The sequence below is a fragment of the Mustela erminea genome, chromosome 11 (assembly GCF_009829155.1).
Source record: "Mustela erminea isolate mMusErm1 chromosome 11, mMusErm1.Pri, whole genome shotgun sequence".
Classification (NCBI taxonomy): Eukaryota; Metazoa; Chordata; class Mammalia; order Carnivora; family Mustelidae; genus Mustela; species Mustela erminea.
In genome coordinates this window covers 78,588,654-78,600,137 of record NC_045624.1, presented here as the reverse complement: position 1 = coordinate 78,600,137, position 11,484 = coordinate 78,588,654, and the positions used below count along the sequence as shown (strand labels likewise).

At 34.0% G+C, this 11,484-nt stretch overlaps 1 protein-coding gene across 2 annotated transcripts in view; it reads right to left on the bottom strand.

Annotated features, from left to right (window-relative positions):
* The window catches only part of SEMA3A (semaphorin 3A), a 461,780-nt gene that overhangs the window by 152,863 nt on the left and 297,433 nt on the right, over nt 1–11,484 (bottom strand). The window lies entirely within an intron of this gene.

Genomic DNA, 11,484 nt, shown 5'->3' with positions numbered 1-11,484 from the left:
TAGAGAGAGAGGGAAAAGGAGACTCCCTGCTGAGCAGGGAGCCCAATTTGGGGCTCAATCCCAGGACCCTGGGATCATGACCCGAGCAGAAGACAGAGGCTTAACAGACTGAGTCACCTAGGCACCTGTAGGGCTTCCTTACAGTTATGAATTTTTACATGTCTTTTTGACCATGAAACCATTAATTCTACCATCTAAGTCTTTTGAAATATTTTGTAACTGACATATATAGAGAAACCAAATTAGGTTTTTATGAAAACATAAGTTACATGAATTTTACTATCTTACTTCAAATTTTTCAGTTTGTTATCATTCTTTTATTTGTTTTAGCTATAAAGGGGCAAATGCTGAACTTTCAGACCTATACATAAGTGAGAAAAAGATTTTTTAAAAAATAAATAATAATGTTAATTGTAAATCCACTTTTGCTTTAGTAAGGCAGTTGTTGAGAATCACCGAAGATGTTTTCTTTAACTATTGGCTTCAAAAAAGATTATATATATATATGTTACTACAAACCCTCTTCCATGGGATAGAGATTTGAGGATTCTCCAAAACTGTGTCCTGAATCAATGATTCAGATTTTTCCAATGCACAAATAGTAGAAACTTTTCATCAACATCCACAAAAAGTAGAAAGTGTTTTCCAAGGACAGGAAGCAGCAATACTGACCCTTCCTCTGTCCCAGCCCTGACCCCAGGTCATTAACCCTTTGACAAATTTCCTTTCTTTATTGATTTCTCCTACTGCCTTCTCCATAATACCAAAAATGCTATTTCAGTAGAAACAACATTTCAAACTCCTTAACTTAGCCAGGCCACTACCATTTGAATTTAGACCCTAACCCAATATTCCTCCCTCATGTCTTGCATCCTATAGGAAAATGTGCTCTGCATTTGCCACATTTTAGCCTTTGCTTCCATTGTTTCTGACATCTACAATGATACACCATCTTAAAAAAGTATTGATTCTTAAGAGCTAGTTCAAATGCATGCTCCAAGAAATTCTCATAGAAATAATTTCTTTATAATGTTTGCTTACATTACTGATTGCTTCTATCACACTGTCAATCACTCATATAAATGACTTATTTGCCAGAATTAACATTCCCTCACATCAGGAAATACAGAATTAATAGCTCACTATTCACAACTCACATGATTTCTTTTCCTTATTACCAGTCAGTAAATGTTAAATTGAATGTCCATTTCTATCTATTGATTTATCTATCCATCTACCTAATACATAAAAATACAAGAATTAACAAATTATTAAAAGATGATTTTCTAATTCACTCATGAAAAACAGTAAATTATCAGATTAGCCTTATCCTTCCCTAACACCCAACAAAAAAAAAAAAAAAAGGAAGGAAGGAAGGAGAGATGGAGTAAGAATTTCATTCATGAGTTATATCTGAAATAAATGAGAGCTAGTTAGTCTTCAAAGAGAAAAAACAGAATTCACTACATGATATCTGAATTTAAATCTCAGCCCCTTGCCAGTGTCCCAATAACTGCAAGTAATCAATGCTACAGAGATCAATATAAGACTGAAATTTCACATACCCTGAGCTGTATAAGGACAGAAAGGACCACTACGAGAAGCAGGGGCTACGTTATGTTCATGTTCACTGACTGACTGAATAGCTGTTCAAGAAGATACTAATTATCAAATAGAGAAGATACCCTTCAACACTCCCTCCAATTCTAAAATCTATAATAATTCTACCCTAATACAAGAGAAATCAAATACATAGGGAGTTAGGCAAACTGAAAAAAAAGTCAGCTGGGTCTAAATCAAGACATTTACATAACTATTAAGCAACAGGAGGATTCCTTAAAAGACACAAAGGTGGATTTTAATTGGAAACATGTAGAAACTACATAAGGGAGCTCTAAGCATCAAGTGGAAATAGTTATAGGAAGACAACTACTATATCTACAGAACATGGAGTCACCTAGGTATAGGTTAGAACACTGTACTTACTAGCTATGCAAACTAGGATGAACTCCTGATGCTACCTGGGCCTCAGTTTTTGGAAAAGGGGGGTTAATAATACATCTTCTAAGAGTTATTATGAAGGTAAAGTTAGATAATTCATGTAAAATACCTAGAGCAATTGTTTACATAGTTGAGCACATAATCACCCTGTGAGAATAAGTAGAGGTAAAACATTAATATGCTCAACATTCTTGACTAGAAGTAGGAAACTAAGGTCCAGATGGAACATACTGAAAAATTACTTTTCTATCAAATATGCTAACTTGCTAACACTACAATTTTGCCTGGTGAAGGGATAAATAAGAAGAGCAATATGTTCTTTGGTTTATATTAATATTAAATATAAATGATGTTTTAAGAACAGCGAAATATTCTTTTTGTTTGCCAACTTCTGTAACCTAAATTTTATTATTTTTAATTTTTTTAAGATTTTATTTATTTATTACACAGAGAGATCACAAGTAGGCAGAGAGGCAGGCAAAAAGAGAGGGGGAAGCAGGCTCCTGCTGGGCAGAGAGCCCAATGTGGGGCTTGATCCTAAGACCCTGAGAGCATGACCTGAGCTGAAGGCAGAGGCTTAACCCACTGAGCCACCCAGGTGCCCCTGTAACCTAAATTTTAAATAATAAATGTAATGCATATCTGTATTGTAATTCCAAACAATGAAAATATTCACCCAATTGAAAAATAAGTTACAGGTCAAATTTTGTAAATTTGTGCAGCAAGAATCACTGGTTCCTCGATACAGACAACTTAGAGATATCTGTAATGGTTTCTATATGATATCACAATGGAAACAAACAACACCTTAAAAATTCAAATTAATTGCCTGTTACTCCCAGATCATTTCATTAAACAGAAAGGCAGTATTCTCCTGGAGTATGGGTTAGCAGCTGTGTTTTCTATCACTTTCAAATATACTTGATTTTGCTTAATTATTCCTTTTAAATCCAATTTCTACCTATGAGGAATTTTATCTCTATAACTGAGAAAAGAGTCTTTTTGAGACCCTCATAGTACCTCCCTACCTGGGATTTTATATTTCTTTATAACTGAGAAAAGAAGGTATCCCACCAACTAATTAGGGAAAAAGAACCATGATCTTCCCTAAAGAGTCAATTCTAATTCTCATTCTAATTGTTTATTTATAAATTTTCAGATTTTTTTCTGAATTCATCATAGTCTCTAATGTAGCCACGTTTGAAGGGAAAAAAAAGTTAGTGTTTTAATGCACTATAAGTACATTATTTAAGAATTTGAAAAATTATTTTATGAACTGATGCTCTTCCTAAATGTTTATTTTAATACATAAAAGAAAAAAGATGGGAGAATTTATATCAAAATCATACATGACTACTTATCTCTACATAATAAAGCTGGAATGTTCCTGCAGACTGATTATCTTTAGGATAAAAATAGATTTCTACAGATGATTATATTACAAAAACCGGGTCAGATTCTCAAAAGGCAATAAAATCAATAAATTTCTAGAATGCAAGACCGCCCAGAGTTAGACGTTTTTTATAGTATAAGAACTGCCTGACCTTCAAATCCAAACAATAATCACACTGTTCTTCATATTTCTGACTTCCATTTCTCATTCTCTCTCTCTCTCTTTCTCCTTTTTCTTACCCTTCTTCTAAATTTTATAGCGTGAATGGTAATAGGACCCTACCAGTTTCTGGATTCAAATTAATTGCCTGTATTCATTCATGGCTTTAGACTTATGCCCTTTGTCCATGACTTGAACTTTGTCCTTTCATAGAACAGTCAAAGATCCCATTTAAAGAAGTCAAAGCTGGATCTATATGAAGTCAAATATTTTGACTAAATGAGGACTACATCCAGATATTTGTAAATATTGGAAAGTTCATTAAAGTCCAAAGTTTTGGATCCCACATTTTAGTGCTTCCTAAATTTCATAAACCAAAAATATTTCCAAAGCAAAATAGGAGATAAAATAAAAGTTGGTCACTTTTTGTTTCATTATAAAAATAAGAGAAACAAGTACTATTGACTCTCATATCATTTCATACAAAAAAGAAGGCACTTTATTAAAGTAATAAAAAGAGGAGGAAGAAAACACACACACACAAAAAAGATAATTCTTAGATATGAATTAATTTATATTGTAGAAAAATTTACCTTATTTTTACTACTTTATTTTTATTTCAAGATTTCTTCTATTTTACTTTTTTAAAGATTTATTTTTTTATTTAAGAGAGAGAGAGTGTGCAACCAGGAAGAGAAAGAGAAGCAGACTCCCTGCCGAGGGAGCCAGAGGCAGGGCTCACTCAATCCCAGGGACCCCGAGATCATGACCTGAGCAGAAATCAAAAGTTGGATGCTCAACTGACTGAGCCACCCAGGCGCTCCTCCAAGGACTTGATTTTAAAATTATCACAGAGAAGGGTAATAGCTTTCCACAGACTTCTATTTGGCAACTACTCCTCTAAGATACACTGTCAATGATGAACTCTGTTTCTAGCATTTCTAGCCAGTGCATCTTGCTATTACATAGATAGAGTCAATATTCGTGGATGTCTACATGCTTTTATTTCTTTAGTGATGCTGAGTATATTTTCTCAATTAACAAAGTTTGGTAGGTATTATTCAAATATACTTAGAAAAGTCTATCTTCTTCCTCTATTTTTTTTTTTAAGGATTTGATTTATTTCCTTGACAGAGAGAGATCACAAGTAGACAGAGCAGCAGGCAGAGAGAGGGGGGAAGCAGGCTCCTTGCCGAGCAGACAGCCCAATGCTGGGCCGATCCAAGGACCCTGAAATCATGACCTGAGCCAAAGGCAGAGGCTTAACCCAATGAGCCACCCAGGGGCCTGGAAAAGTCTATCTTCCAATTTCAGTATCAGTAAACACTCAAAATAAGTACCACATGTAAACATCCTGACGTGAGAGTAATTTTTATCTTACTACTTTCTCAGACCATGCCAGAGGCCACACAACACTCTATATAAACACAATCCCACCACCTTTGCCTAGAACATTTCTCAAAGTTCTTCCAACTCTTTTCTTTTTATTTGCTAATAGTCTGATCTCTAACGTCTCCCAACACATTGAATTTATGCCAGGACTCTCCTCTGACAGATGCTTCTTATTTGTAGATGATGTGAATAATCAGCTTCTTGACTTGGACAGACTCCCAGATCAAGGGATAAAGTGCCCACACTTGTGTTTCAGAAAAGTGAAGGTCCATTACCAGCTCAAGCCCAGCTTCTATGCTGCTAGATGCCACACAATAAACCACACTGTCAGGGAAGGAGAGTATATTTTTCCTCAAATATAGTTTTCTTCAATATGCTTGTAAAACATCAATAGCAGGCCTACCTGCAATATTAATCTATTTTTCTATTTTTCATTCTTTTTACAATGTGAAAAATATGTGTGGAGAGTTACTTCCTCATTGTCTAATCTAATTCAACATCTACCCAGTCCTTATATATGTGTTACACATGGGCATTGGCTAACAACTATGTGGAATATAAAGATTAATAAAACCTTGATGGAAGTGCAACAAATGCCCTCAGAGAAGCAAAAACTAAATGAACAAAAATGAGAATAATGAGAGCTAAGAAATTTAACAGAAGGGAAAAATTAATGCGTCCAGGAAAAGTAGATAACCCTTGGAGAAAGTGCCTAACAATTAAACCTGGCCTTAAAAAAATGTGTAAGACTTTGTAAGCCCTTGACCAGTTGAATGAGATGTGGAAGAGCATTCCATATCAAAAGCTGCTGAACGATTTCTAGGTATATTCATTAGTATCCCACAACAACAATGCTGTGAGGTAACAGTTTTCATTCCCATTTTTTCTCATGAGAAAAGTTACTCAGATAGATATTGGGAATATCCTAGGTCACAGAACTAGTGTGGTATGAAGTCAAGATATCCAATCCCATCTGACACCAGGACACCAGGTTCTTTTGCTCTTACCCTATTCTATGTCTTAAATCTTTATATTATTTTAAATGCTCTGTAGTTTAACTATTATACACAGTAGTAACTCCATGGGTAATCTTTTCTACAAGTGTTTCTTTTGTCACTAGTAGTATTTTACATGTCTTAAATGTCTATCTTCCAAGACAGATTTCCCTCTGAAGGCCACACAAAGGTTTATCAGAAACCTCTATTCAGATAGTGCACAGATACCTGAGAGTTGTGACTTGGACAGAACTCACTCCCTTTTCTTCTTTCCATTACTGATATCATCACCTTTCTGTATGTTTTAAAACTGGTTGCAGGTATCATTGACCCAAATGATCATGGACCAGAACCTCTTCATCATCCACAGATTCATTCTATTACCTCAATTTTGTATAAACCTGTAATAATTTATTGTGTATTTTCTTTTGCTTACATCCTCAGCCATTGTCATAACTCAATTCATAATTCCTTTGATTATTATAATCATCTCCTAACAGAACTCCCTCTATAGGTTTAGCCCAATAAACCATATTAGCACTACCTCCAGAAAAATCTTCTGTTATGTTGAGAAAAAAGGCACTTTTACTCTATCCCTTTCCTTTGAATCTCACGGGAAAAAGAGGAAAAGAAATTAATAAAATAGAGAAACATATCCATCTTAAATGAAGAGAGGGAGAAATATCAAACCATACATTTTTAAGATAATATACCCAATATAGTAAAAGCATGAAACATTTTCAGATAGAATGCTAAAATCTATCACATACCTTCATATATTTAGGTAGTACAGAGTTAGTAACCAAATAGTTAACAAATCATAAAATTTTCATCCTCAAATACTTTATTACTGAACTAAACTCTAGGAATCTATACAGCTATTAAGTTATTGGAAAATGTCCATAAAGAGAGAAAGTACAGCTAAAGTACAAAGGTGACATCACCACTACCACCACCATCATCATCATCACAACTAAAACCTGTATTCAAGGTATACTTCTAACCACATACACAAGAAGGATTATCTTCAATTAACTCAAGGGTATTCTATCTATAGTTACCATCACCTAGGGGCTCTCTATTCTCCCAGTGCTCTCAAATTTTCATCCTCATGTGCACAGGAGAATCTACTCACCTTTGAGGATCTAGGTCAAGGCTCTCCCAAACTTTTAAGGACAGTGTACTATGCTTTCCTTTGTAAAACACAGTGCCATGTACAAACGTAGATTAATAGCTGCTTCATCTCTTAAGCTCCCTTTCTAGAGTTAAAATATGCTGTTATTTATTTTTGTTTTTCTAGTTCTGGAACATTTTCCTGGCATATACCTATTACTCTTACATAGAAACAAGTATCTCAATAAATATTATTTAAAACAGCTTAACTATTTAAAAAAAAACTCAGGTAAAGTAAATAATAACAAAACTCAGGTAAAGTAAACAAAACTAAGGTAAATGAAACTCAGGTAAAGTAAATAACAACAAACATCTCAACAAAAACTCAGGTAAAGTAAATAATAAGCATCTATTAAAAAAAGCAAACGTAGCACTACATATTGCATTCAGATTATATTCTAGCTTTTCTAATTAGTTACATGTTCCATTCAAATGACTAATAAAATTATGCCATCTAAACCTTAAATTACTTACAACCTGGTTATAAAATTATAATAAACAGGCTGATTTTTAAAATTCTTTATGCTAAGTACAATTATGGTCATTTTACATACAACAACCATATGAACCAAGTTTTCAGACTTTTGTTTAACTAGTAATATTAAACACAAAAACTACTGCAATTGCAATAGCTTAACTGGTTCCCTATCTCAATTTCTCTCAACTTCAATATATTCTTCAAGGCTTGACCATACAAAGTGACCAGAGCATATTTCAAAAATGCAATACTTTTAAGGTGCCTGAACCCACCACTGTTACCTTGGACCAGGGTCCCTGATAAAGGCATAGTCCCTAATTTTCCTCTGCTATCTTATTTTATGCCTGTCTCTGTAAGTTCCCAGAATTCTATCAGAAATGGCAAATTTACTTTTCTCTAAACCTGGTCTGCCCCCTCCTTCCTTCCATTTTATTTTAACTGTTCTCATGCTTCAAGGTACAGTTAGGGGCCAAACCTCCAATGAAAGCCTTGAGAATTAGCAGGTGTTACTCCCTCTTCTGAGGTCCCATCCACTCTGATCACAACATACACTAGTGTTTTAATTGGATGTCACTCATTTGCATGGATATGTGCTTTAGTCCTCTTAGATATAAAGTTAGCAAAGTGCCATATGTGTGTTATCTGTAGAAGAAATGGTTAACTATACACTTAATTAAATATTGAATTTGATATCTAAAAAATCTTTAGAGTCTGAAGTCTGATCACTTCCATTTACAAAAAGCATAAACAGCTGCAGAGGTCAGGTTTCTATTAAATTCTTCTGGCTCTTAGTTTAATGTTCTTTCTTAATAAATTTCTAGAAAAACTATGACTTTAATTTTTCTAATTTTTTGCTGCCTGATCCTTGGTAAGTTTTTGTAAAATATATAGTCAAAACATAAAAGTTGCTAACAATGTTCAAAAAACTAATGCATGATACATACATAATCTATAATCTTTACTTCTCCTTGGAAAAATAAAAATGAATTTAAATGTATTACATAAAGCAACTAAATGTTTTAATATGAATAAAAGTGATTAATATAACTATGCATTGCAACTGGTCACTTATTTCTGTGCAAGATGATTAGTCACTAAAAATTTCCAATTAAAGTATAGATCCTTCTTTTATAATTCACACTGGTTTAATTTAGTGCATGGGGTGATAGGCAAGTAATACAGAGATTAAAACTTTGTTTTTGATTGTCTTTATGTCTTAATTATTTATAAGGTTTCTCTACAGGCAGGTTTCTATTACCAGTCCCTGTTCATTAAATGCCTATGAGAAGCAAGCATTGTATTATCATTAGCAAAGATAAAGAAAACAAAAAGGAGGCTTACCTAATACAATTGAACATCTAATTTCTTTCAGGCAGTCCTGGTCAATTATTTATAGGTACCATAGCATACATTTCAGGGTCTTTTTCAAATAACTATCGTATTACACATAACTATAAGGAAGCAAATGTTTTCTGACATTTACAAATTGCTTACTTTATTTTTTCCAGTAAGAAAACAGAGGAAAATACTCACATATGGAGAATTCAAAAGCTATGAACTTGTTACCTGTTATCTGTTATATATGCTCACTGTAAGAATTGTGTTAAACTGGGGCACCTGGGTGGCTCAGTGGGTTAAAGCCTCTGCCTTTGGCTCAGATCATGATCCCAGGGTCCTGGGATCGAGCCCCACATCGGGCTCTCTGCTCAGCGGGGAGCCTGCCTCCCCCTTTCTCTTTGCCTGCCTCTCTGCCTACTTGGGATCTCTCTCTCTGTGTCAAATAAGTAAATAAAACCTTTAAAAAAAAAAAAAAGAATTGTGTTAAACTGTTTAAGAATGATTTATTTGAATTTTTCTAATGCTGAGCAAATGAGTTTTTACTTAAGAAAGACAGTGAGTATTTCATCAGTATTTTTCCATCATTTCCACCCCAAGATATATTTATGGGAGGAAAGAAGCCTTCCTTATTCATGGACAAAAACTGATACATTCAAGTGTGAATATTCTGGAGAATGTACTTATTTCAGTGTTCATAGGTGTCTCTTTTTGATCGAGATAAGAATCTATTTCTTAGAGTTGGAAAAGAGAGAAGGTCAAAAGGAAGTCCAGATCATATGGACAGTCTCAAGGATCAATCAAGTAACCAAATCAGAGGAGCAGGGGTATGTTGATGGTGGTAGGAATTACTGAAACCACAGATTTAGTTAACAAAAAGTACTTACTATAAGTTTGTCAAATGAATGAACAGATGCATTTCTGACTAGGTAGATAAAACGGACATGTTTATGAGCATATAAAAGTGCATCTGGGTTAGATTACCCATAATTTATCTTGCTCCCCTTACCACTCTAGTCTCTTCATTCTCTAAACTGCATGGTGCTTGGGTGTTACAAACACGAACAATTTGAGTTTTTCAATTAAAGAAGTAGAAGTTGTTCACCTGAAAGCTTATTTGACTGTCTTTATGGGGGGGAGGAGTGAGGTAAACAGGGAGGGCATTCATACAGCATACCTAGGCATGTCCCACTCCTTTAACTAGAATAGATTGATTACGAAGGCTTCTGGCTTGCCCATAAAAGGATTTTATTTGAATCAGATTTCCCTGTAGAGGGATGGAACAGAGATGGGAGCAGAGGGTGTTGAAAAACCAATGAACTCAAAAGATCTTTAGATAAAACCATACAATGTGTTCTGAGGCCATTCCAATCTTAGTAACAATAATATCCTATTTATGATGACACACTATAAATATGTTTCCCCTAATAATGTGTTTAATTTTGGAGTGGACACATTTCAGAATTAATTAAGCAAAGGAATTCAGATGGTTTAATGAAGTACACACATAAGAATGCATTGACATTTTATAATTTTTCGACAAACACAAAACAAAGAAGTAGATGGGATTATTATATAGATAATTTGGGAGATTTTAGTTCTCCTATAATCTGCTCTGCCCAAATACTTTCTTTTTTTGCCAAAACAACCTCATGGTATTAGTTCTAAAATCTACTTGGTACAAAAAATAATTTAATAATTTTATCTTAAATAGGAAATAAGACAAGTTGAAATTGTTCAATTTTTGTTTTCCAAGCATATTCTGCTATAAGTGTATTCTAAGATTAGATCATGTTCTGGGATTGAAATTAAAGATAATGTGAGCCAGGTTTGGTTTAAGAGCCCTAAGGACAACTCAGTGATTGCCTAGGATGAAGCTAAGAATCCAGAATATTTGTTGAAAATCCTTGCTTTCCCAGGGCCCATTAAAATCAAGCACATATCTGGGCTGAACAGGACAGCAGACACTAAATATTCTCTAGACCAGTGCAGGACACAGACCTTTACCCCCACAAGAACAAAAATCTAATTCAGAACTAGATTTACCTCTTTTAGAATGCACAAAGAAAGCAGCATAAGTTAATTTCTTCTTAAACTTCCTTCTATCCTTCATCAAAAATGTTATCGTTTCCCTCTCACATCAACAACAAAAAACCCCAAGCCAAAACACTAATGAAAGTATTAGAATGAATGATAAATAATAAACATTGCTTAGAATGAAATATGATCTCCTTTTAATCTCTGACTTAATAAACATTTAAAATGACACTCTCCCATTAGTTTGAATAGAGAATAATAGAGGTAAAACTTGCCTTTAGTCAGGAGAAGAGAAAGTGTTTGTGGTATTATGTTCTAGTCACTACAGTTCAGTGTGAGTATGAAAGAATCATATAACATTATCTAAGGTCACCAATTTCTAAATTCTTTCATTTTCCTGATACTTTTTATTTGGCATGTAAATAGTTAAAAGGAGATTATCTCTACCAATCATTTATAATATTAGTGTTATTGCTAAGTTTTGGATTAAACAGTTGAAAATAATTTTTCATCTTTAAAAT